This window comes from Pezoporus wallicus, unplaced genomic scaffold, assembly GCF_028554395.1.
Source record: "Pezoporus wallicus isolate ANWC-B61680 ecotype Strahan unplaced genomic scaffold, APGP_CSIRO_Pwel_v1 contig_5485, whole genome shotgun sequence".
Lineage (NCBI taxonomy): Eukaryota > Metazoa > Chordata > Aves > Psittaciformes > Psittacidae > Pezoporus > Pezoporus wallicus.
This window is the reverse complement of record NW_026641550.1, coordinates 4,525,857-4,551,306: the sequence shown is the minus strand read 5'-3', so window position 1 is coordinate 4,551,306 and position 25,450 is coordinate 4,525,857. Positions and strand designations below refer to the sequence as shown.

Genomic DNA, 25,450 nt, shown 5'->3' with positions numbered 1-25,450 from the left:
GAAAAAATGGTAGGTCTCTGATCATCTTCAACAGATTCTTCTCTTGATTTGAATTACGAATGTCTACAAGCATCATAACAATACATTCTCATTTTCACCTTGTCAGTGCCAAGCACAATGAATAGAAAATAAAAAAAATCACCGACAAGTAATTGCTGTACCTCATAAACAGAGCACAGAATTGTTAGTCACAATTAAAGATAACAAAAGCAAGACTCTTCATCTAGAGAACCTGTGAAATTGCTGCTTGTGAAGCATCATTCAATCCTTGTCCTCAGCCAAATATGATGGGAAATGAAGCTGCTCCACCTCTTCACTGAATAAAGAGGTTTCAGCCTTTAATACAACACACAACCAGAGTCACAGCTCCACTAATGGATTTTGCTACTGGGAGGGATGGTGTGAGCTTCATGTCAGTATCAGTACTAGGGATTTTGTATTATAGCACACCACTGGTGCTCTGTTAGTGGAAATATAGTGTCAAGCTTCAGACTCAAGGCTGTACACACTGTTTCTCTTATCACTTCATTATGTACAAGAGACAACTGTTATAAAACCCAATAAAGATGTACATATCCCAACCCAGAAGACAAGACAGTCATACAAGTCCCACGTGTAATTCAGATTGAAACATCAGCCAGTATGGCAGGCATCCCAGAATCCTAACTTATAATATAAAACAAGTACTTCACAAAACAAAACAAAAAACTAAAAGAAAGATAAAAAGGAAATTAAATACTACCCCGACATCTTGGAAGAAGGCAGCACCTCTCCAGGACTTCTTCCTGAATTCAGCAGGGCTCCTTGCCTTGGTTGGATAGCAAATGCAGTTTCATAAGTCTATGCGTGCTTGTCTGTAACACAACACAGTTTTTTCCATAAGCAAAAGACATTTTTACTTTCCCTGACTAGTGAGGGGACAGCTCACACTGATGTTACTCACCCTTTGCCTCACAAGAAGGTTTTAATATAACAATGGAGGGAAAGTATAATTGGTAGGAAAGGAGGTAGAAGGGGAAAAGAGGGAGGTAAGTCTGAGCTTACATAGGTCACTGAATGGCATTTTCTTCATGTTGGTGAAACTGGACCTGAAATCTGCTCTGTCTCCCCCAAAAATCAGTCTTTGTGATGAGAAAATCTTGTTTTGGTCACTCTGTCCTAAGCAGAACATGATAAAAATGATACGACATAGGATCCTCCTCAGAACCATCATTTTGTGTCAGAGGATCTCATAGTCTAAACATTTCCTATCAGACACTTTATTCTTAGAGGAGCCTGGCTTTCTGCAAAAGTCCTTTGTACTCCAGCTGGATGTCATTACATAATTAAGCATATGAGCCAGGAGGTAGTCTTGAGCATGGCAATTTTACAACGTAAGATCAAAATGTTATTCTTCCTTTCAAAAGGTCTAGTGCCATTTGTTGTAATACCTTTATGCAAGGGATCAAATACAGTATTGATTATTCCTTATTACCTTTAAAGAGGTCAGTCAGCTTCTGGAATTCAGAAGACTTCTGCGGATCTGAGGGGATATAAGGCCTCAGGGCTTTATGACTCATCTTGACCTGAAACTTTTAAATATCACCTGCTGTCTGGATTGTTCCTGCTTGCTGCCTGGGATTTCAAAGTCTCTCTCTCCCCTTTTTTCCCCCCAAGGCATCAGTCTTACAAACACTGCCAGATGAAGAGAAGCAAAGAATGCAAAAGAAAGTGAAAGTGAGAAGACCAGGAGTTGGGAGCCCAGCTGGTATACAGCTGCTTTGCTAAGATGGAATTGAAAATGAGGATCATTATTCTGGTTCTGCATGCATCCTACTGTGTTTAGTTATTGCATCACACAGAAGATGCAATGGACATATCCTGTGACCAGCTACATTGTGCTCAACATGGGTTAACTGACTATTCAATATTCTAACACAGGGAGTTTTTCAATCTTTCTGTGCCAATTTGATCTTCAGCCATGTTCAAATGAAGGAATCTTTAGATGAGACTGGGGATGTCATTATGTGGAGACCCTGACAAAATTTAACATGCTACCTTTATCAAGTTAAGAAAAAAATCAATGTCATATTAATCTAGACACTGTCTTAAAAGTTTCCATTTTCAACAACATTGCCTGTATGTTGTAGAATAAACCTCCAAGAATGCTTTTTGGCAGATGGTTAAATATTTAAGTAGTTGGCCACAGATTTTTTAAACTTGAGATAATTAGAAGACTTGAAGCAGTTAATATTTATTAGTCATGAAGAGTTTGACAGATTGGATGTTTTCCTACCCACACATTTTTTCTTTAGCATAAAAAAAATATATATACATATAGTCATTGTATATGAAACAAGCACTTATATGGAGGCAGAAGTAAAAGGCATGGACTTCCCATGTTTCTCATTATGACACACGGAGACTAGTGGCTGCCATTTAATCTAAGAACATGCCAGAAAACAACGTAGAAATAAAAAGGTCTGTGTGGAAATGTGTCCAAGTCTGAAACCTAAGGACTGATTCTTTTGCACCACTTCAGCTTTCATTATAAATTATAGTGTCTCTAGCAAGGTTGCAGGGCTACTGCAGTCACTGAGGATTATCAGACAACCTATTTTCTATTAGATTTGCCCATTCTCTTGACCTTCTTTCCAGGAGAGTAGATGCATAGAGCAAAGGCAGACCAGTCCTGTGGCACTCCAGAACTGCATAGAAGACTCCTTAAGTAATGACTTAAACCAGCAGACTGGAGGCCAAGAACTGACAGATTACTAAGGCTTCTCCAAGGACCAGTTTCACCTGATATGTCCTCTTTTATGTGTCCAGAAATCTGACCGGAAAGAAGCATTGAGACATTTGCCTGGGCTTCCTACCTGCCTCACAGACAGACCTGAGCAAAAGCAGTAACATGCTTCTCGCTAGGCTGCAGATCCAGCTATGCTGAACACACCAAGGAACACATCTCAGCACTTTCCATGCCTAGTCAGGCCAATGCAACTGCACTAAGCCAACAGCCAACCCACATGGTCAGCAGGCTGGATGACATTAGGATGGATATATGGGCACCTGCACAGCACATACATGGTAGGTCTACTGTGTTGCCCATCTGTTAGAGTGTCAATACATGCAAGTGTTTGAACACTGTCTGTGTGCAGACAAAGCCTTGTGCAAGGGACATGCACATTGTTAATGTATAATAGAGCAGCTGCTTGAAACCATTACCTTCTTTTGTAAGATTGATGCTGACTTTGCCAGTGATTCAGGAAACACATGAAAGTAGAACTAGTGTTATACTATGTAACTGACTGGCTAGAAAGAGATGCATCTCTATTATATCTACCTCTCTCTTCTTAATGGCACTACTGAATAGGCAGTACATGCCCCAGTATAAAAATGCCTTACGTTCCTTTACATTCAAAGGCAAACAAAAAGTAAAATAAACCCAAACAAGCCATCTTAGCAATGACATTTGCATGTATTAACATGCAGCATTAGAAAGAATGGGCGCATAGGATTAACTGTGGCAGGCAGGGGATGAGCGCAAAGGATTTTCATCAGTGTTAACCCAGCAAGGACAAGGGCAGACAGTAATATACAATGTACCTGCTATAACCCTTACCTGGTACAAACCAGTAGGGCAGGACCAACTGCCTTGGCAGGCTGAACACAGTCCTGATCAGGAGTCACTCCCACACTGCCCTCAGGGGAACCCAGGAGACAGACTGGAAAGCAGCCTTGGATACTGACCTCTGCCAATGCTGGCTTGCTCTCTAAGGGGATGGTACCTAGAGCAGAGTGATCCCCCGGCTACAACCTCTCTTACAGTCATCACAGATGAAACCACTGAGGGGATTTTTCTTTATCCTATAATACCTTTAAGGTCCATCCCTATTGCATACAAAAATGATAGGATATTCTTTCAGGTTTTTTCCCTGTATTAATATTATTTTTGGAATATTTTTCCCAGTGCCTTCTTTTCAGACAATAGCAATTCATTCTTTATTTATCTCATTGCTATAGTGAGACTCTGGAGGTCTGGAAAACTGGTAGGGTTACGAGATACAATGAAAGCAAAACCTATTTTAAATGAACAAAGTCTCAGAAGTTTCAAGCTTTCATAGGGTTTCTTTGATTGCTAAAAAGCTTGTTGGAGAAAGTCTGTTAAAGTTTCAGTATCTTTTCTCTTCAAGGAGGGATCCACAATCCTCAGATCTAAGAGCTCCAGCAAGACTCACTGCAAACCAGAAGACAAGAATAGAATCTAGCAATAAAAAAGAAGCCGCAACCTTTTAAAAAACAAATATCACAGGATTCCTTTACGCACCATAAAGAAATGAAATGGAAACAAACCCACATTGTTTCCTCTTCAAGTACCCAGAAGAAAAATCTGCACCTTAAAAAGGTTTGACCTCAATATAGGCCATAATGTAAAAATGTGAGGATCTTGGAAACTTGTGCTTTTCCTGGACTGAGGCCCAGATTTTGTAATATATCTTGCCTGTTACTATTTTTCTTGTTTCTTCCAAAGTAGAAAAGGCTCTTTTGAAGAAACGTGTTTTCTAGACACTTTGATACAACAAAGTTGGGGTCTGTTGAAATGCTTCAAGTTTGATATATACACATATAGTTGAAACACTTTCTGGATATAAGCCAGCATTGCCTGTCTGGATCCAGTTCTTACTATCAATATGTTGTAAGAGTGGTCTCTAGACAGAGTGGTCTCTACCCTGACATGTAGAGTATATGCTAGGCCAGATGGATAATACTAAGACTTGCTGTATCTTTATCTTCTTCACACAGTTTTAATGAGCAGCACCTGAAAGAATGTATGACCATATTCAGATCTTCTGCCTAAGTGAAAAAAAGGACCGCTAGCATGCACTGGTAGAGCATCACATCTGCTTGGAAAAGGAACTTTGTTTTTGCTTACTTCACACAAAGAAATCTGTCAACAGTTTGATCCAGAGATTATCAATGGGATGAGTACACTTTCAAAGGCCATTTTGCTGGGCTGGCCACAATGTGCTTTCTCACACTGACCTGCTCTTCTGTTGCTGGTGTTCTCCAGGCTGAGCTGAAACTGTGATTACAAACCATTAAGCCTACTAAGCACATGGGCTGTCATGTACATCTCTTTGCTTACTCTTTTTGCTATCTATAGAATATGCATGCAAATAGTTCACTGTATGCTATTTCATACCATTTGACTGAGAGCATCAGATCAGCTGAGTCTGATTAATATTTTTCCTCCAGATATACCTCTAAATCCAGCTAGAAGAGGTCCAGCCATACAATAATTCATGTTTACTGGGCGCACTAAAATTAATTCCTGGCATATCTTATCAAACAATCAGCCATGAGAGAAAGTTTTCCCTACTGGAACATGCATAAGTCACTCTAACTTTTGTGGGTATGAATTGAAAGCAATTCCTTCCCCACCTTCCAATGTTTGCTCAGGTGCAGTTTGGTTTCCACGTGAACTGATTCTGAAGAACCTGCCTCAACCAGCAAGCTAACAGAAGTCACCAACCAACTCACGCTGACTACAAACAAAATCCTCATCCTGCAAGAGTGTTACATGAAAGTACATTACACAAAACCATCTTCATATTTGTGACTTATTGTAAGTCCTTAGGTGATTTGCCTTTAAGGATGACTACATTTTTAATCAATGAGCAAGGCATGCAGTATGTAAAGTTCACGCTAGCTTGAGCGGCAGCGGGCTGTGTTTTTCCCCTGGTGAACAACCCCCTTGTAGCCCACAAGCCTTAGCTGGTGAGGTTATGCAGCCTGCCTATTAGGACTGCTCTCAGGCACATGCCTGACTGCACTCTCAAGACTCAGGGCCAAGCATAAACTTTAAAGGAACCCTGCCAACTAAATGTAAGCAGGAAACAAAGACTGTATTTTTAACCAAAGCAAATGTGATCAGAAATGTTCTCTTGATGCTGGTACCAATAATTATTTTTATTATGTTGCACTCAGTAAAGATGGCTTTTAATTGAATTTGAATATTAAAATCTGTCATGAAAATGAAGCTATCTGAAAACTAGAGTTGATCAAATTGTCCACTGGCCATTGCAAGTAAATTAAATACATTTTACTAGTGGTGAAAAGTAAGCCTCATTTCAAAAGACAATAAAGATTTTCTGTGCCAAATGTTTTATAGTCTTGTTTTGTCGATCTTACAAGGGGAAGAAAAAAAAAAAACAAACCAAAAAAACAAAACGCCTAAATGGTGTGGATTATCTACAAAAGGCAAAGACAAAACATTGCAGAAAGGTCATCCCAGATGAGTTCCAGTAAACATTTTTTATAGTATCATAGTCCAAATAGACTACAGCAGGTTGCAGAAAACATATTTGAGGAATGACATAGAGATTTGTATAGAACATACTTAGATTAATTCTTGTACTCTCTCCATTTTAAATATAATTGTTTCAGTCCTCAGTTCAAATAAAAAAAAGTTCCAGCTTCACAGTTTGACTGTTCTGCTGGATTGGGACCCTACCTACAATGAATCTAACTGCACAGACAGACTCCAAAGAGGTTTTCTGGATTTAAAAATGTCAACATTTTCAATTCCTTTATCTTGTTCTTTCCAACATTAAAAGCAAGTGGTGCGCATACTATTAGGAAGCTCCTCTCCAGTGCTCAAAGGGCCTTGATTCTAATCTTGTCATGCCACGGGACGGCTAAAAGCTATGACAGGGAGATGGTCATACATTTATCAGAGCCTGCCCAGAGCTTCCAGTGCAGTCTGGGCAGTATACTACCAAGAAGCATGGAAAAAAATTTTAGGGTGTCCAAAACAGATGCTGGGTTACCTCCTACACTGCACCAACGGATTTCTTGGAAACAGATCTTGTGGGAATGCATTGGATTAATTTCTCTTGAGGCCTTTTAACACCCTCCTGAAAATCTCAGGTATGCACTGAACAAAAGGAAGAACAAAGCAAAGCATTCTGCCCTAAAAAGCTCTTCGATCAGATGAACTTTTGCTTAAAAGAAAAGCTAGAATGTGACCTTTCCAAAGGGATCCTGGTAATTTCCACCATGATTTCCATAACTCAGTGCCTTATAATTATGCATTTCAAAGTCATCTGAAAGAACCAATAAAGTCAGATTGATTATTTGTATACATCACTATGAGACATTATCACTCGATGCTGCCAAAGCCAATTCCATGCCAGCCCTTGATCTAAAATTAGACTAAGGACAAGGAAGTGTTCTTTCCTCTACAGTGATCACCTAAACCCCAATGAGCCAACAGAGGCTGAGAGTCTGAAAAGCTGTCAGTACCAATGGGTGATTACTGATGAAAGACCTCATGACAAACAAACAGGCCCCTCAGGACTTCCCTGAGAACATACACAAATTTCAGCACCCAGTAAGCAAGGTGCTTATAATACCCACTAGGGATAAGACTTGAAATTTACTCAGAGAAGGTAATTAGGCAAGGAAGACAGACACCTAGTACAGCAGCTTGAAGCACTGAGAGTGGTTGTGGTTCCCCAGAAACCATAATCGGTCATAACACAAGTGGAAAATACACTGCGCTGGCCTATTCTCTCTGCAGTTGCTCCTCTGGGAAGAACAGAGATCTCACAGTCTCAGCCCCTGCAGTTCTTCCCAGCCTGAACAGCGCAGAAAGTTTCAGCCCTGTATCCAGGCGGAGGTAGCGCCAATTAACCGAGCTCATTTCTCAGAAACATGCATGCCATTTCACAGATACTGAGCGGAGGTCAAGGAAATGTCTTTTGGCTCTGACTTCCACAGACAGTTTTAGCATTTCTTCACACCCATGTGATTGCACTTGGATGTGAGCACTTGCTTTAAGTCAAGAGTCTGTTTGCTGCTCTGCGGAAGGCAATCCCTTCCATATAATCACAACCTAACATAAATGTAGGTGAGCGCTAAGCTTCCACCACAGCTACTCCATGTGGGACCACCTGTGAGAGCTTGCACTAAGCAAAGGATTGTCCTCATCCAACTTCACAACTGCTCAGCCTGCTACCACCTTAAATTACAAGATTTGTACATGTGTTATGTAGGGACATATGCCTCATGTTATTTTCTATGCAGGCTTCATGTACACACAGCATGCATAGGCCTAGATCCGTGAGTGTGTGTGCATGCGGATAGATAAACAGATAATCTGGAATCATTTCAAAGCAAGTGAAACATTTTTTCTTTCTTTCTTTCTAGTTGTTTCACAACAACTTGGCCTTGGGATCTTCCAGGGAGCTGCGTGTATGAGTGACATACTTGCCTGTTTTTACAGCTCCTGCCTTATGTCAATTCAAGCATCTTTCCTACACCTGGAGGAGTTCAGCAAACATCAGCTCACAGGTGTCACCCTCCATTGGCTGAAGGCTGGCTCCAGAGAGTCTAGCCAATATCTGCTTTGGCTATTAACAGCCTTGGAGAGGCCAAGCTCAGTGTGTGGGGGGAAGCAGGGGGAGGAGAGGTGGAAGGAAAAGGAAAGCGGGGGGGGGGGGGGTACATGTATGTGCATGTGCATTTGCTGCTGCTTTAACTTTCCATCCATTTAAGAGTTTAAATACTAGTCAAGCACTTAAAATAACATTAGGACACATTCCAGCTTTCTCTGCCAGTCAGAAGGAAAAAAATGTTTGAAACCCTGCATCTCAGCACCCCAAGGGCTTTATGATTTGTTAGGTTTAGTAGTTCAGAGGATTAAAAAGACAGAAATATTAGTAGAAAAAGAAGAGGAAAAAGTCAATGTATTCACTGAAGCAAATCTAATGGTTGCTGGGCCACAGAAGAAAAGGTTCTACTACCTGACTGAATCTTATTTATATTTCTTGCTCCACAATAAAAAATAATTTTCTAGACATTCCCCCCCCCTTTTTTTTTTGCCATGCTAGTCACATTTCCTAAATCCTTTATCAACGGCTGCTCTGCATATGAATGGGCTGTAATTGAACTGTCACATTCATGAAGGTCAGTAACCTTTCATTAGGAAGAATGTGTCTTTCTTGATAAATTGGAAAGTCCCTGAGGATTTGAAAGCATTTTTTTTTTTATTTCACTCTTTCAAATATACCTTAAAAATCTAACACAGATCTTTCTCTCTCTCTCTTTTCATAGCACTCTGACAAACCTCTTGTCTTTGTCTTTGTCATAGGCAGTTCCATGCAAAATATTCAATCACAAGCTTTCACTATGACCTTCTTAAAAGCAAAATGGGAAGCATCAGCCCCCCCCAACCTTTTGCTTTGAATTGCAGATAGCTGATACGTCTGCTTACTAAAAAAAAAAAAAATAAATAAATTAATAAACAAAATCAAAACTTTGAGATAAGAGTTTTTGTGGTGTTCTTGCTTCTTCAGACTAGCTTGAGTATCTACTGTAAAGAAACAAGTCAAACTGCGTTGGTGCTAGTATGTCTGTCTGTCTTTTTGGTGTGTGCATTTATCTGCAGAGATGGACAGGCAAACACCTCACGTGGTGACCGGCTGTATGTGAAAAACAAATTGTGAGAAAGAACTGTGCTTAAAAAAAATACTTAGTACTGCAGCATTTTTCAATCTCTGCCACAGGTTAGCTCCATACAACTCAGTCTTCCCTATCTAAGGAAAATAAGCTCTTCAGAGGAGTGTTTTTGCACCTTGGTCTGCACCCTAACGCAGCAGGGTCTTTAAAATAATCTGTGGCTGCCAAATTCATAACCACTGCCAGAAGCTCAATTCCTCCTCCAGATTTCAATCAGAAAGCATGTAGCGGGATGCATGGAAATGTGTTGAGCTTCCCACCCTTACCAGTGCAAAGGTTTCTTCAGATGTCTTAAAAATACTACCAAGGCTGGTGAACACAGGGACAGAAACCATCTGTTCCTGTAAATCCCAAGACTAGGCCATGTTCTAGCTAGCTAAGCCTAGGGCCTGTCTTCAGTCAGTTGACTAGCTTAATGTCAAGGGGTCAGAAAAAAAGGCAGTTTGGTGACTGTCAGTCATTATCAGGATAGCAGCACCAGCATGAAAAAGGGGAGTCTTGATAAATGGAAGAAATCGAAGAAAGCATCTGGCCTTTCATGTTAGCTAGTCAAATACTTCAAGAAGTAACATGAATTACATGAATTACTGTGAGAAGACCATCCTTTATAGTCAGCACCAACAAAATTGTGGTGATTGAAGATTCACCACTTTAAGATGGAATATAGAGGGAAAAGGAACAAGGTATAATAACAAAGCAGCTGGAGTCCTTTAATGGTGTGGGCCACACTGGAAGCTTTTCAGCTGGAAAGACGAAAGAAGCAAAACATTTCTTTTGATTTTTGCAGGAATAGTTGAAGAATGAATGCTATCATTAATTAGGCTTAACTTACTTTTCTCAAGCCTTCTCTCAACTAGTGGACTTCCATTGAGTTTATTTGCCCAGCTTTGAATGGGAATCCTTTATGGCAATGCCACAGTATGGCTCTTATATTAGTAAGGGAAGCCATAAAAAAGACTCTCCCAAAGCGAAAAAAGAAAGGTGCTACCTGACTTCCATATTAATGTCCTTCTGCAGCAGCAGGAGTGTGTCTGAATTTATATGGAGAGGCTTTTTATTTAAAACTGAGATGTCCTCTTACACTCCCATTATGCCACCTCTCTGTAGACACAGAATTCACGGTTGAGGCTAGCCAGGTGTGTTCAGAAGCATAAATCAGCCTAGGTCATAATCAGAATTCTCTCAGGCACTGTTGAGGTGTGGGTACCTGTGATAAGAGTGTAAAGAAAAAGACCAGCCTTCATTAGTGGCTAAAGGTATGTGACAAACACTACCTAGGACTCTAAATCAACAGAAAGGCCTTCAGAGACCATCACTTTCAGTGCCAAGTTCAGGCTGCCCAATGGAAGAGACTAACTTAGAAACCCTTCCTTCAATGGCATCTAAGGTCAATAAGCAAGGAGTGATTCAGGCTCCTACCTTTTGTGAGCAGCAGTCACAATGCATCAGTCTGGCAGGACTGACTTCTCTACCTTGCCTAACTTGCGTACCAAGATGACTTTTTTTCCACTGACTGCAAAGGAAGCCAAGTTCTAGCAACTTGGCATAACAGGTGGTCAGAATTGCTCACCAGTCTCTTGACCTGACACGCTGTCATTGCTCCCATGTTCCATAGCAGGCAATGGGAATACAGCTCACAGTTTCTAGCTCTCAGTGTGATCCTTGCACTTTGGAATAAATAGATAAATTGAGTGGTGCTTTCCAACTGTACATCTGGAGATGACTCTGTAGTGAGCCCTAATTTGAAGGCAAGAACCTGACTGCTTTACTGGGGAGAGAGACTAGTAAACAAAGAAGAAAAGCAAAGTCATATTTTAATGTAAAGCACAGCTTGTGGACCCATTTTTCCCAGAGTTAATTTGGAGATCACTGCTGTTTTAATCTTCTGCAATGCATGTGGGTGTGCCAGTGATCTGGAGAATGGCTTGATGCAAGAAGCCCAAACATTCGGATTCTTTCAGTTGCCAAGAAAACAGAATTAACTGCCAGTCAAATCAATTCAAGTGGAAGACCACAACCTTGGGAAAGAAATCTCATAAAATTAAATATATTTCAAGATATTTTCCAGCATGCCTGGCTCAAAATACTGCTGGGCCAACACTTCATACAGTGCATTGTTATTTCTCAGATAAAAGGTTAATAGCCAAGTAGGTGTGTGGCAACTACTTACTAATCTCTGGTGAGATTCTGTTCTGATTCCAGCTCCTGTGGCCCCTGTCCAGAATGTCCAAATTACTTTTCTCAATTGAAATTGCAGGTAGCTCCCTATATCTCATTACTCAGGTTCATATACATCTAAACCATTTTGTATATCAAGGAATTTGGATTCCATGATTTTGGTTCAGGACTGTCTCAAATGAAGCTCTGATAACTGCATATGGAAAAAGCAACAGAGTGGCATATAACCTCATTATACATATATACATATCGCCAGACCAAAACAATGAGGCTTCTCAAGCACTCTGCACTGTGTATGAAGTAAAAAGTGGTTAGAGAATTTGTTTAGAAGTGTGTTAAGCATTTTCCAGGCAGGCGGTGAATAAATCCATTTTACCACTTCATGGCTTTACAAAGAATCCCATCCATTAACATGGGAACCCTCTTGTTTGCATTTCTTAACAGCTGACATTTGTACCTTTCCAAGGAAAGTGAAGGGCATCTCATTGCCTCATTGTTTAAATCAGTGTGGAAATAATGGGGATGATAGGGAATTGGAGCTAATTTCCTTTGTCTCCTATTCAGCAGATAATGGTGGTATGTGCGGGATGTTAAAGGCCAGGCAGAGGAGGTGACCTGAAGATGACTTCATTCTTAGGAGGTTTATCAAAGGCTCCTGTCAGTCAAATGCATGCTGAGAGATTGGGGACTGGCCATCTGGTCCAAAGTTAATCAAAGAGGAAAAAGAAAAGTGAGGAGGTGAAAAATCCCCCTGTCAGCTTTGTGCAAGGTGGAGGGAGATGCAGACAGAAGAGGGAACGCCTGTGCTTCAGCAGCCCAGCACCCAGGCTGGCTGGCCATGCTGCATGCAGAGGAGCAAACGGAACAGTAGGGTGAAGGAGTGTGGGGGAAATAGGAAAGATAGCATTGTTTTGGATTTTTACTGGGACGATCCCACACCAGTTTTAAGTCTGGTGGTCACTGCTGCTGTTAGCCATGCAGAGCAGAGCCATGGTTGTTTCACTTGTCCTCAGAAAAAAGGGGGAGTGACTGACTCACAGTAGGGAAGCAGTGAAATATAAAACACAGGGTTTTCTGTCAGAGAGACAGACTTCTTTCCTTGGAGTTTTCTTTCTTGAAAGCAGGAAGAAGAGGTACAGCCATGCCAACTTCATGCCCTGCAGACATAAGCTTACCCAGCTCCTCACCTTCACCCCTTCCACCCACTGGGCTCAAAACCAGGTGTCCTGCAGGCGCTAGCTGCTTCTGAGGGATTTGTGTAATTGGCCTATAATGGCTTTCCTGTCAATACTGACCCCTGTACAGTTTTACACTGTGTGGAAGCTAAGAGGGGTATAGAGAGGGGATTTAACAACAAAGGGTTTGGTTTACACTGGAAAGGTATCACATAATGCTTGTAAGTAAGACTGAAGACACCAGACAACCAAAATACTGGTTAATACATGATTTCACCATAGATGCATTCTGAAGTAAAACACCCGAGTGTGACAGCCTGTTAGTCTGATTTCCGTAACCATCCCTGCTCAGCTGCTCAAATCAGCTAAATAGAGACATATTTTTAAAACTACAAACGTCCAGATTGTGAATCCCTCCCTCACGCTGGCAAGTAGTCATGCTAATGAGTAGTCTCCTCGACTCCAGGGGAAAAATTATTGCCAACAAAGGTTTCACAATTCCAGCCCTAAACATTTCTAAAATGATTAATCAATGTGAGCTGACTTGAAAAGAAAGGGGAAAAAAAGAAGGAAAAAAGAAAAGAAAAAATATACAGAGAGGGGAAGGTTCTTCTGAAGGGCTGCAAATTAAGGTTGAGCACTAGGAGATGTTTTTCTGGACACAGGCAGAGCAAGGGATGAATGTGCTGCCTCAAGTACACACACTCCCACCACCACCCCTGGACAGAAACATGCTAAAACCAGAGAGAATGAGAACAAAAGAGTTTGGCTGCTTCATATACCTGGGGGCAGGATTCACTTCTCCATTAAATTTCCATTCTCCTTCCTCCTCAGGTCGAGGTCCAGTCAGACCCCCATGGAGAGGAACATATGGAAAACAGTGGCAGTGAGTTCTGCTCTATCTGAAGCTTTGCTGGGCTGAGCCACCTCTGATGCCCTGTTTGGGAGCATAACCTTCCATGGCCAAGTGCTGTAAAGCAGAGCTGAGAATAGCAAGTGGACACACACAGGGCTTCAAAAACCAAACCCAAACCTTTACAAACCCCTAACCCCAAAGAACCTCTGCTAAACAGAGGATTTCAGCCAAGAACGTACAGCTCTTTCTGTATATGCACAGTACATACACAGCTGTACAAGTCTTGCTGCCCTCATATTTTCAGTGAGTTTTTTAAAAGAGCAAGAAACCTGCTGCACACTAGGCAGCTAGAAACAGGCACAGACAAAAGTGTGGAGGTTGGAAGGCCTTGGATTTTCTTGCTGCTAATGGCTGATATGACCCTTATGCATGGGAATAAAAGTAATGAAGAATCTCATGGGCATCAAACATGCACTGGAATTTTACTTACCCTGACTTGTATCTGATATCTACTGAACTTCCTTCCCTGTGCTGTGGTGAGTTCAGAAGGGAGTTAGTAGCAGTAAATTTTGTTTTGTTTTTTTATCAGCACAGCTCTGCATCTGAGAGAAATATGACTAAGAAAATGATCTTTCCCAACCCCTGGAAAGAAAATGCAGCCATGTGGATCCCAACATAAAAACAAGCATTGGCATGTCTGAAATGCTGTGCCTGCTATAATTAAAATACAAGCAACTACAAAACAACTCTGCTTCTTTCTTTACAGCAGGAAACCTGCATTTAGAAATGGGCTGACAGAAAAGTCAGCAAGGAAGTTCCACCAGAAACCTGCTATCCCCTGGACAACTTAGGGTTTTCTATCAGGCAGCAAGACATTATCATATATTTGATTCCCTTTGCCCAGTTCATACTGGATCTTACAGGAGGAAAAAAAGCTTTAGACTTAACTGTGTCTGCAAGGATTCCTAGTCTAACACATTGTTTGGATACACAGGCGTGAACATACTTTCTTCAGCATGTCCTCCTCCTTTTCATGGGCTTGAAATAATTAGATGTGCCAAGCTAAACAATACCTTAAATGAAACAGTAGCTCCAGTTTCTTCAGTGGCTGAGATTGTTTCCAAAATCAGGTAGGGGATTTAGCTACATAACCCTAAACTGATGGAGGGTAAGTGATTACATCTCCTTGAAGAACCTTTTCAACTTTCTTCTCTGTTATACAGCACGGCCACCACAAGCATCCTGAACACACACTTTAATGATTGCCTCAGCAATAATTCACAGAGAACCAGTTTTCCTTTGAAACACTTTAGAATAACAAGGAGTTGGGGGGAGGGAAGTTATCAGGGTACTGGAAAGCACTAATACAATTTATTAGACAAACCCTGTGTGGATGCAATGGCAGGTCTGCTATCAAAGGCAAAAACCTTCAGGCATTTTACATCCCATAATCCCAATGAAAGCCTGTTTTTGCAGATACCCTGCAGTTCATGAATCACTGGCTATAGCATACAAAATCCCCTATTTAAGTAATTACAGTACAATACCCAAATCTGCACAGTAGCTGATGTTATATAAAATATTCCAAGGCAGTCTCAAAACCACAACATTAGAAAAAAAATCCAAACTGGAAACAAGTGTCTTTCAGTAAGCATATTTTGTGAAGTGGGGGATGCTCTGATCTAATCATATTAGGTCTGCCCTGCAGACAGGAAGAGGTATGGGGAATGCAGGTGAGCTGTGGACAGAGAATTGTCTTCCATGTGTTTTCATTTGGGCTTCACCACACCCTCAATCTCCCCATTTTTACATTGTTGGCTGGTTTTGTTATCGCAACCTTGGTTTTCAAACATCAAAGAACACAGAAAGATCTCAGCTCTCAACCCTGGCCTTGGCAATACATTGCTCCAATATTGGGCTGGGTTTTATTTCTTCAGCAGAATGAACCAAAAGCCCGGTATTTTAAGAAGATACCTAAGTTCCATCAGGCAGTATGAATTCTCATCTCTGCAATCAGTTCTGATTTATCTTCATGCCTGTGCAGTTCAGCTTCTATGTTCAGCAATAGGGAAGATAGATAGGCTTTCTTTCGTGAGGAGCCCTTAGTTGCTCAACTTTGGTTTCACCTACAGACGACATATTTCACCAATCTTGTACCCTCCAGTTGGTCTGTAAGTCAGATTTGCAGTAACTAGTGGATGTCATTTTTCCAAGTCACTTCCAGATCAGACTAGCAACTTTCAGTCATACCCACATAACCAGAGCACCAATGAAAAAGGATAGAGATGGGCAGAATTGCATTATGATTTACAGAGCATGATAAACGTTTTCAGTTCAGATTAATTCTGTCTACTTCTGACAACTTAAGATCTAGCAAAGGTCACAGCAGAAAAAAAAAAAATCTGAACTGAGAAGTGAACATTATTTTGCTCGTAAGAGTTTGCCAACTTCCTCTCTCAGAAGTACATAGCTCTCCTTCAGCGGAAGTCATGGGTTTAGAAATGTTGATCTGAATGAGATTTAGCATTTTCAGATATCTCCTCACAAGGTCCAGCTCTTCACTGCAAACTTTATCTTCTTGTTCTTGTTGCGAGGAATCTGCAGAACAATTGGAACTTGCAAAGAGAAAAATTATAATGGCCCATATATGTCAACTGACATTTTGGAGTTGGTTTATGAACTGGAAATCTTTCTCCAAAGTATTTCACTACAGCCCAATAAAAAGTTACATGCTGGCAGAATTTTACCCTGTTAAAGTTGGCAAAGATTTCATCACCAAAGAGTAAGTTTTGTTCAGATTAAATTTACTTTCATACTCCCCAAAAATCAATGTAATTGCTCAGGTGCAGGATGACAGGTTCCCAAAGTAGTCCAAATCAGGCGACTCACAGCAACCAAGGCATGCACAGCAACTACATATTGAAAACAGGAAGGAACAGCAATTATCATTTCATACAAAGGCTGTCTGTGTTAGGTTTGTGTGGAGCTCCCAGAGCAGGCTGTTAAATTGGACATAAGGTTTTGTTTGAGGAAAGGCAGAACCATGATGCAGAAGGCTTTCCTGATTTAGGTGTGCCTTTTGCTACAAGCATCAATCACAAAGAATGCAAACGGTTTGAGTTAAAGATGCGGTGAGGAGTTTGGCAGAAATTTGGACTGCTCTGTATGTGGGATGCTGTGATTCCTTGAGCTGCAATTCCCTAGGATGCATTTCACCTAGCCAGCACCTGACAGGAAATATTTAGGAGGTTATAAGTCTTCTTTAGAAGAAAATTACAGCAGAAAGTGGTCCAATATAACAACTAAAACATAAGAGAAAGGTTTCTCACAGTTTGCATTCTAGGTGCCCAGCTGAAATCCTGGCTCCATAGTCTTTTGCTGTGCACTTCTAGGAGGCCAAGTTTGTCAAAGTCTAGCTAGCTTTCATATATATTTGACTAGCTATGTTACCTAGCATGACAGTCAAAGAAGAATAGATTCAATCTCACCGTGAAGAGCAAACAGAGTTTTCCACCAAGATGGAAAACTGGTTTGCATAGCCCTATGTATGCCATCAGACAGCCATTTAGTTTTACAAAGAAAGTGTCCCCATCCTTGTCATTTATTGGATTTATTTGCCAGAGTCAAGGAGGCTAAACTTTGAGACTATTTCTTGACATAGTTGGTGTGTTGGTGCTGATTTTGTTTTTCTCTGAAGAGTTTTATTGACTCAACAGAATAACTAGATTTTTGATTCTGAGATCATATTGCTACACCATGACAACTGATTTGAGTTGCACCACGGTATCTAAGCATCCCTTTTCATATGCATATAGTTCATTTTATAGCATTATTTTAAAGAATAGAGCAAAAGATCCAGATTTATGAAAAAGGGTAGTTGTGGCTGTCATGCAGATGTTTTGCTAAAATAACCTGACTGACAATCAAAGTGGTGGGAAAGAAAAGGTGCAACCTATTCACTTCTACCATTCTATGTCAGTTTAAAAAGCCAAAATTGCAATTGTCAAAATTGCAGCAGCAACATAACAGAGAAGATAGCCAGTATCTTCTCCTTGTCTTCTCAGCATCTAGGCACAAAACCCAAGAAACAGAAACAAAAGTTTTAAAAGCAGGGATTTTTTTTTTTTTTTTTTTTTCATGAGGCATGTCCAATGCTTAATATCTGATTTTTTTCCTGCGCTCATGGTCAAACTATCAATGTGAATGAGCACTGAAATGAGTACGCATCCTGGTACTGTGGATGAGCTCATGATTCATGAATGAGATTAGACCGGAGCTTCCAGAAAAAAAATGGCGTTAATCTATCCCTCCTTCTTGTACTTCCTTTTATCAGCCATCCCTCCAATATCTAGAGAATGAAATGATCATCAGAAGAAAATAGCATAAAAAGAAAGATTGAAAACCCCACAGCTCTGCTAATCACTTGGAGCAGTTCTGTATCCCAACTGAAAGAGGGATTTGGGGTCTATTGTGGTGTATTATGTGACTTCAGGAAAATGAGATGGGAAGGTAAATATACAAAGTGGGATTTAGCAAGGTGCTGGGTGAAAAGGGACAAAACCCCTTCTCATGGTTGTCAGTGAAAGGAAGGGTGACACTCTTACAGAGTTGGAAGAGGTCAATAAATCACCATCCTTATCTTGCAAACAGAGCCTGTGACTTCAAAAATTAGCTCATTTATTCTGCACAATTAAATTTATTGAAGTGTGACAGAAAAAGTTTAGCAGTCGCTGATGCAGAAAGGCAGCAACAACAGAGGCAGGGAACTGACTGAATGACACAATTAGTTGATTTTCATTTTATTTATCAATATAATTATTGAATTGTATTTACCCTATTTCACAGATTTTTACCATTATTACAGCCTGGGCCTCAAGGGAAAGAATTAGTTCAAATTTTCAGTCTAACTTAATGTGTTATAGAGCTGCTAATAAAAGAAAAGTTCTATAAAGTGCTACACAACCCTGTATTCAATGTCACCCCACCACCAGGCTCTGAAATCCAGAATCCTTTCTTGTAAAGGCAGTAAATTGAATATGAACTGTGAATGCATTACATTTCCTAGATGGCAACCGAACCTGTGTTTGCAGGATCCCACCTTGATGCTGCCTCAAAGGAGCTAAGATTCTTTCTGAGTTTTAAACTCAGGAATATGATTCTTTCTTTAAAACAAACAAACAAAAATACAGAACCCACCCCAAAACCTCACACTGCACCCTCTATGTCCCCACCCCTACTTCAAGCTTCAGTAAACTTATTTGGAAATGTGAAAAGAGTGCAGGAATATTGGAGGAAGAGTGCCGTGCCAGAGGAGCAGCAGATTATTATGATTTTTACGTAAAATGACAACATGGATAATTTTGGTACAGACTGAAAAAATATAACTCCAGGTATCTGACAAGATTTTTTGAAACAAAATAAAAGCTATTGACAAATCAGAAAAGGTACCTGCTAGCAAAAGTTACTTTTCTTCTTGTCCAGTTTAGAAGCATCTAGACTAAGCTGCTCTAGCTCATTTCTTGGCACGTCTTTTTTTGTCATTCACAGTGTCTGCTTTGGTTTTGAACTTTTAAGAGACAGAATGAGAAATGCTGGACCTGACTCACGCACATATTCCACCCTTGCCTTCTACATACATGAGGAAGCAAGCATATGTTCCACAGTAAGCTGTATAATAATTCATGTCCTTTCTCACAGGTTCAGGAAATTAGACTACATGCTATTGCAAGTGTCTAACTTTTCCAATGTTTTCAAAGACTATTTCCATTGCAACTAGCTTATTCAGTTCTACCTTCCACTTCCATTCCATAAAAATTAATTTATTTGCTCCGAGAAAAAGATATACAGGCCATTTTTCTGCATGTTGGTCAAAGTGTGGAGCATTGCCTAAAACATTAAAAAATAGAGAAGGTCCAACACAATTCTATGGCTGTAATTAAGAAGAATGAATATTATTGTTTACAATTAATAGCTGATTTTTGGTGATAAGATACTTCCAGAATTCCCACTGACTTAACATATTCTGTTACTGGGATCTTGATGCCTGTGTGGGTTTGGACTATATTTTGGGAATTTAGTATATGACTTCTGCAGGAATGGGCAAAAAGGGAGGTTTACGTCTTTAAATTCAACATGAACTATGTACAGAAAAGGGGATCAGAGGAAGGAAAACCGTATTTCATGCATTTTCTTGTTTGTGTTTATTTTGGATAAAGCCTGGAAAGTTGCTTCTCCATTTATGGAGAATTATATACCCCACTGGGAAGAGGAGTTGATGGAAACCATTCTGTAGCAGCACCATGCAGTGATCCACCTACCTCCAGAGACACAAAAGCAGAGGCGGCCCTGTCTCCAACGTGCCTTCGCTTCAGCATCAGAAAGGATATAACAAAGGGACAGATGGAAACAAAAAGGGATCAAAGAGCAAATGGTAATTTTAATGGTTTAATTGACTGAAGATGTTTACACTTCAGCCAAGACAAGCAGAATCTTTGTTGCTTTAGCTTGTATTCAGTGTCAGCAAAGGAGAACACCATACCCTCAAGGACCAACTTCCTATACCAGCAAAATTCAGCAAGGCTCTCATCAGTCAAGGGAGAAGCTGGACATGAGTGCAGGAAATGGGCTTCTAGACCTGAGTGAGTGTTCATCAGTTCAATGACTACAATTTCACTGTTCTATGATACTTTTCACTCCAAGAACCCCAAAGAAAGAACATCTTTGTGTTATGAGATCCCAATTTGGCAGGCAAAAGAGATAAGAAAGGCTTTTGAACATAAACCGATTTTACTAGAATATAATTTAGAATCCTTAACTTCTCAAAGCTGTGAAAACTGGACTGACAAGATCAAGCAATCGCCATAAAATGGTTAACATAAATAAATTTCTCCCTGCAAGCTGCATTCTTACAAAGATACCTTCCACTCTGGTTTCATTCAATTCAGTCAATATTTGAACCACAGCGAGCCATGCACAGTCCGTTCTGGTCCCTCTGAAGCTTCTTCCCATCCCAGAGACACTTGATTGTGAGTCTGCTTCTTGCTTACCTCTGCTACCTCCTAACCTCCCCATTGGACTGGAAACCTCTCTTACTGAGTGGTTGCTCCTCCCTGTATGCCATACCTGTCTCTTCTGGGAAATCACTTCCTCCTTGACATGTATAAAAAGGGTAGGAGGACCAATCTTCCTCTCTCAAGAGCTGTGATTGAGCTAAATATGTCATTTTAAAAAGAAATCTAACATAAATGGAGAACAAATGAAGCAGACACTGTCCATCGAACCTTGACATTATCCTCATTTTCCAATTGAGAAACAGGAGCTGAGAAAGTGAGACATCCAAGATAATAAAGATTACTGGAAGACCTCTGCCTTCCCAGGTGCCATGCGTGACTCTTTGCTGGCTTACACAGCATGCCACAGAGACTTAGATGAGTCCATTTTAAAGTCTTTCATGTGCTCTCATAGAGCTTAAACGTTCAAAAGAGTATTGTTCATGTGCGTATATAGAGGATTGGGCTTGGTCCATCTGATGTACGAGGTTTTGTGTCTTAAAAATATCACAAGCCTGGAGCATGCTTTTCTCCATGTACAGCAATCAAAGATGCTTTGTTTTCTCTCTATTCTCCAAAATAAAAGCTTAACCAGGGCATTTTTGTTCAGGGATGTATTTGATTTTTGACTGACTTCACAACGTTCCCAGATTAACCCTGTGGACTGCTGTATAACCGTCAGGCCTCTGAGCTGACCATTCCATATTGATGCTTTCTGTATAATTATTTACCCATGAACAGGTCATAGAAGCCCTATGGCAATATTTTCTTCCCCGTTCCACATGCAGAATCATTAGTCTAAAAGGCAATATGCCTCAGGTTTCCAGACTACTCACCAATTCATCTTTTCTTTAAGCCATATTATGCATAAGTATTAACTTGCATCACCAAAGCTGGAGAAAGCCTGTCCAGCTCTTCAGAGGAAACAAATTAATTGAATACAATCAATGATAACAAAATGCAGAGGAACCCTGAGTGTATGAAGTTCCTGAACCCCTCCTAAGCTTTCTGATTGACAGGGGCCCAGACAGCAGTAAAAAGCAGTTCTGCAAAGCACAGGGAGCAGTAATTTCATCCTTTTATATGTTAGTTTCCTTATTCAAAAAGTGAAGATTTACCAGCTGGCCTGAAACACTGAGCAGTCTGGTGCTACAGGAGGCTGGCAACTGGGATTATTGCAGGCCTGAAACTGGGTGAGCTGGAGGAAAGGGACATGGGTTCAAACTTAAAAGGGTAAACTTAAACAGGGGAAGTTCAGACTGGATATAAGGAGGAAGTTCTTTACTGTGAGGGTGGTGAGGCACTGGAACGGGTTGTCCAAGGGAGTTGTGAATGCTCCATCCCTGGCGGTGTTCAAGGCCAGGTTGGACAAAGCCTTGAGTGACATGGTTTAGTGTGAGGTGTCCCTGCCCATGGCAGGGGGTTGGAACTTGACGATCTTAAGGTCCTTTCCAACCTTAACTATTCTATGATTCTATGATCACAGAGGTGAATCAACAGCAGAGGTAGAGTTGCACAGTGTTTCAGGGTGAAGAAACACACTCCTCCATATGGTTTCTGCTGGATTGAAGAACACCTCCACTGGGACCTGTCCTGAGTTTGAACACAAGAAAGCTCAGGTGCTACAAAAGATGGCTCATCTCCGGCAACTCCGCCTTCTCCAAGTCTTCTGCCCACCACCTCCTTTGCAGTTTCACTCAAGTTATAAATGGCTCTTCATGGCAGATCTGACCTTCACCTAGACTGAGCTTAGCTGGTGGAAAGGCAGGTTACTGCTCCTTCAAAGCTAGTGACCTGAACATGACAGTGGGCTGTATGTTCGTTGCAAGGGGCAATAATTGGAGCCAACATGACTAAGAGTGATCAGGTAGCTGGGCCAGGATCTGAGTTCATGACTCTTCCCCTATGGCTCTGATGAGACTATGCAGAGCAAGAGACACTCAGGGCTTGTACCACTGCTTACACAGTTTGACAACAAATAAGAAATATTAAAGGCATGCAATCTGAAACAGCCAAGTTACAACTACAGATTATTATTGCTAGAAGTCAGAGCCTAAAGGAAAAGGGGGATAAACTGTGGGAAATGAGGCACTGAAAACCTCTGTGGGAAGCGGTGTTTTTTTCCTGTGTCTAACTGCAATAAGCTAATATAGATCAAATAAAATGCTCCCTCCCAAACTCTTAGAAACTTTGAACAGTAGGAAATTCACCAGTCTGAAGTTGAACAAAAAAATGCTTTGAAAGGAGTGATGCAACTCGAGGAGTAGGCCAATACACAGACTTTGGAAGAGAAAACACTGTATTTAACGTCATTGCTTGCCTTTATACCATCTAAGATGTCAGGAGATATTTTGGCCTCCTGTATGCATCTTGGTCACCATAAGCTGGCGGTCACCAGAGCACCCCATTGCTCAGTGAGGAGGTCACAAAGAAGACAGAGCCAAGCTTTTCACAGTGGAGTGTGGTGGGAAGACAAGGCATAAACTGCAACAAGAGAAGTTCAGGCTGGCTATAAGGACATGTATTATTTTCCCCCAGGACAACCAGGGAGGTTGTGCAGCCTCCCTGAAGGTTTTCAAGGCCCAACTGGATAAAGCCCTGAGCAGCCTGGTCTCATCTCATGGCTTCTTAGAGCAGGATGTTGGACTAGAGGATGTTGGACTAGAGACCTCCTGTGGTGCTTTCCAACCTGAATTATCCTATAATCCTACGGGCACTGGGCACTAAAATTGTTTGCCTACTGCCTATGTGTTGATCCTGTATGAGAAAAGAAATCAACTCCACAATTGGTAGTAAGGACTCTCACTTTGTATTGGAATATTTGGGTTCTGGTCCCTTTTGTAATAGCCAGTTAAGTACCACTATGATTACATTACAATTGAAATTAAACGTAGAAGTGTAATACTCTGTGTTAATACCCAAGTTGTACTTTAGTGTATCAACAAGCAAGTAATTTCCAGCACAGAAAAGTTTTCATCCTTTTCACTGGCGTACGTACTGCACACTACTGTGTTTTGCTACAGTGACTTGTAGGAATTAAAAATACATGCACATGGGAAATAAAGCTTCATCTTCTGTGGCTGGAGCTGTTCAAATATCCAAGGTTCCATCAGAATTTTCCAGCTCAGTGCCATCTTCCCTTACATTTCTGGGGGATGAGAACATAAGGAAATGCCATTCTTTTTACAACTGAATCGTGCTATTACTCCAGCTACTTCTGAGATATTGGTACTGTTTGTTCTCCTAGCAGCAACTTTGAGGAACTTGAATAGTCACATATAGCTCAGATAAAATATAGAAGAAAAACAAGCTGAAATTTTGGTGGAGATCTTAATTATGAATACAGAAGGTAAAGTACATTTTTCTTCAAGTCCAGAATGTCCAGCCTGTACAGCACAGCAAGAATTTCTAACCCTTCTTAAGTAATGCCATTGATGCTAGATATTTAGTGCAATGATTTCAGCAGTGAATGTCAAATCTCTCTCAAATATTTGCCTACTTCTCAGCTCCTAAACTGACAAGTTTTAATTTAAGCAGATATAAGTGAAATCTGCCACAGCACATGTTGGTTAAGATATTTAAATGGTACAGGCCACAATGAGAAAGACACAGAGCACATGCAATCCTCATTAGAATCAGTGTGGCAGGGGCTCTTCTCATTACAGTTATTTAAACAATAAATTAATTAAAAACTCTTCAGAAAGCCCAAGCCCAAAACTATTCAAGATGTGTGGGAAAAATGCCACACTCTTGCAATCTGCTCTTCATGGAAAAAATGGCAGTCCTCTCTTTTCATCTTAATTCTCATCTTTATTTCCCTTTTCCCTACAGAACACCCATGTGGAGTACATAACACAAAACTAAGTAAATGAGTCAATGGAAAGTGTGAAGTTATTAATTCCTGCATCCTAACTCTGAGCAAGCTCGTGTCAATAGACCCCAGCAGTGTAGGTAGTGGCAAACTTAACTGAGGGTCTCATCAAGTTGCCAAAATAATTCCCCAGTCTTTCTGACATGAGTCCTTAATGTACCATAAAAGTCCATACTTTTGTGTTTTGCCCATCCTTTAGAGATACAGTAGGCTTCATGGGACAGATACTATGCCCTTTTTATTTTACTTCTCACAGGAAAGCGCTGTATACAAGCCTATCAGCATATCGGTACCTATCTCTCTTCTCTCCCCACACCAAAGCCTTTTGAACTTGTTGGCACATTTCAAGTCAACTTACTACAGGACTAAGAGATAAAAGATGAAATTCCACAAATATTGTGAAAGTAAGAAGGCAGTACAGAAAATAACTGTAAGTGTTCTTAACGAAAGAGACCTCGAGGAAGAATTCTTTTCTCATACTTATTACTCACCAGAAAATCCCCAAAGGAAAGCACTTTGAAGAATTTCCCAGCCACAGCCAAATCTTGGAATAGACTTCATACCTTCTTAGACATAGGATAATTCAATCACAAGATCCAAGGCCAGAGAAAACCAGGCCTCAAATGTGCCGCTCATTAATTCCAGCCATCAGACCCTGATTCCAGACCTGCATTTGGATAGAACCAATTGGTTATTTCCATCTGTCAGTCCCTGGAGGACAAATGACTGAATCTAAGCCTGCAGTTAGAGACCCACAGTGCCACTTGGATGGACAGGCCTGATAGTAAGTAAGTGATCTTCTGTCCCTTGACTAACCACT

General features: G+C 40.7%; 1 long non-coding RNA gene across 2 annotated transcripts in view; it reads right to left on the bottom strand.

The window, feature by feature from the left end:
* Positions 1-741: 741 nt before the first annotated feature.
* The window catches only part of LOC130607366 (uncharacterized), a 46,471-nt gene continuing 21,762 nt past the window's right edge, over positions 742-25,450 (bottom strand). The window contains exons 3-6 of one of the 2 annotated variants that reach the window (XR_008974245.1): positions 25,194-25,297; positions 11,672-11,872; positions 10,490-10,708; positions 742-854 (exon numbers count right to left, since the gene is read on the bottom strand). This is a non-coding gene — a long non-coding RNA (uncharacterized LOC130607366). Of the gene's footprint in view, positions 855-10,489; positions 10,709-10,920; positions 11,166-11,671; positions 11,873-25,193; positions 25,298-25,450 lie in introns of those variants that run through there. The other variant, XR_008974246.1, reaches the window with a different exon arrangement.